Genomic DNA, 2,592 nt, shown 5'->3' with positions numbered 1-2,592 from the left:
CACTCTTTCAAAGGTCGCCAAGGTGCTTCCCCAAGACCAAGAGTCTTCCCACCAGCAATCAGTCATATCTTACCTTGCAATCAGTGCACTGTAGTCCGTTACAGTTAATCAATGCTGGAGCATCTTCTGTATCCAAAAACATAAGTAAGCTCATTTTTCAATATTGACTGCAACTGTTAGGTTTTCAGCATGATTTCACTTCAAAATAATTTTTAAAATAATAATTAGGACCTATATAGTGCTTTCTCTGTGCTATAGATTCCCCCTGCCTCTGCTAACCGTGAGGTAGTCTGTCATCATTGTAACATGCGTTGCCATCAGGTACACATACCGAAGACCCTGCTTTAGCAATTTCCCAGTGAATTTTCGTAGCTTAAGAACTCAATCGCTCACATTAGTCAGGTTCTTCTCAGTAAATTAAAAGGTAGCAGAGCTTTATCTGTGAGGCCAGACAGGAGCCCTGTCCTAGCCCTGTTGTTAATTGAGTTGACCCGTGAGTAGCTTTACCTCACACCCAGCGTCAGCTGCCTTTGAAGTTGTGCTGGCAGCAAAAATAGAGCTGGTGTGTGACCAGGTTATTTCCCCTTCCTCAGCCAATGCCTTATTATGCAAGGCTCTGAGGGATGCGGCTGTACAACTAACAATCTGTGAAACCATATTTCCCCAGCGGTTCCTTCCGAGCAGCATGAAAAGTGTCAGATGAGGACAGAAGCTGGCATTATGCTACTGGCATGACTGAATCACAAAGGAGCTCTGTTGTTAACCATTTAACAGTCTGAACATAGACCACAGCACTGTACTGTCTGGTTTCTGCCCAGGATTATTCCTATCAGAGAAGGTTCAGGGAGCTAATTGTCCAGCAAAACTGTGTGATGAGCCTCCAAATAGACCAGACTGACAGATCCAAGCAGTGGTCCAGCTGTTCCAGCATTCTGGCAATGGTGGCACAAAATGTTTCAGATGATGCTAAATCCCTGTCTCTGTCAAATCCAGGTCCTTTCCTAGCAGTGGTTCCTACAGAAAACTGTGATCTTTGAAAATATGTTAGTCTTCCCTTCAGAAGGTAAAGGCTTGAATTTCCATGACCCTTTTGTTGATGAGCTTCTTGTTCTACTAGGCGGCATAAGAAAAGGTTTCTTTTCCAAGCTCTTTACAACACTTGTATCAAACTCTCGCGGGGATACGCTGACAGCATGCTGAGACAAGCTGACAACAGCAGTACATAGCCCAGGGGAAGGCAGTAAGTTCAGGCCTTCCAGAGACAAGATTCTCTTTCCCAACATCATCATCCGGGAGCTGCTTGGCAGCAAGTAGCTTCACTCATTTACAGTCTGCCTGATCATCTCCATCTCCCCATGCAATCCTGCTTCTCCATCCTCCTCTTGCTGCAATTCCTTCCTCTTCTCTCTCCTTATATTCTCTGCCATCCAACTCCATAACACATTTTCCTGTTCAGCCTCCATCACACATCCAAATACTCTTTAACAGTACAAATACCGCCTTAGTTTCCAATTAGGCCGTAAGAATCAGTGAAATCCTAGCCTGCATTGCCTGGGTGATGGCAGAAGGGCTCACCTTCACACTCATCAGTTACACCACGGATACCCTCCAGTAAGCACTGCAGATTCCCCAGAGCTGCACTGCCAGGCAGAAGATCTCCTCGGAGCAGAAGCAGGAAGACAGCTCTAATGAAATGTCATCAGTCCGCCATTAAACCCATCCCATAACTTGAGAGGGTAAATTAACAGCAACATTCAGGGTGCGATGAGCCAAACTTCTGCAAATTCTCTTGTCACTGTTAACCCGGGGACCTCTCTTGGTTTTAGGAGGGAGTATTCTAACATTATTCTAGCATTCTGCCAATAAATCTGACAAGAAACATGTCTCGCTCTCCTTTTTCCAGTTTACAATTATATTGGTCTTATTATTTCCACAGTATTAGTGTTTAGTGCATTGCACTACCTCCAGCCAAGCAAGATTAAAGGTAGTAAGAATCTTAACCTTGCATTTCATTGCTCGTCAGTCCAAGTTAACTACACGATGTCATTATGTTTTTATATAATGTGGAAAAACAAGTTGTTCTTTTCTTATTCCTTTTAACTAAATCCATTCCTTTTCTAGGCAGCAGGTAGTAAAATTAATGTCTGTTCTCATAATATTTTATGGTCTTGAACATCAAATATTCCCTGGTCACAGAATCAATCAGGATTCATTGACTCCTATTAACAGGGCACAGCATTCTTCAAGAAGACATTCATAATAAGGCTTTGACTCTCAAATCATGCTACGTAGCCAGGAAGTCATTTAAGTTACATGCAAGATGTGGTTTTCAGGAAATAAGAGACATGGCTACATTGGGTTTTTTTTCAGTGCATTGATGTGGAATATCAGCCAAAGTCCCCTCAGCATAACTTTAAGATGTAATGTCCTAGCTTCATCTCTTCCATATAATCACTTTTATTATTTATGTTTCAGGTAGACAGACAATCCCTCTGATCATCCTCTGACACAAGACATGAGGAAATTCTGGGTCTGTAAATTTTCAGGAAATATTTTTAGGAAATACAATTCCAATATAAGTGGAACATTCCT

The sequence above is a fragment of the Buceros rhinoceros genome, unplaced genomic scaffold, assembly GCF_000710305.1.
Source record: "Buceros rhinoceros silvestris isolate BGI_N320 unplaced genomic scaffold, ASM71030v1 scaffold5062, whole genome shotgun sequence".
Classification (NCBI taxonomy): Eukaryota; Metazoa; Chordata; class Aves; order Bucerotiformes; family Bucerotidae; genus Buceros; species Buceros rhinoceros.
Note: the sequence above shows the minus strand (reverse complement) of the source record.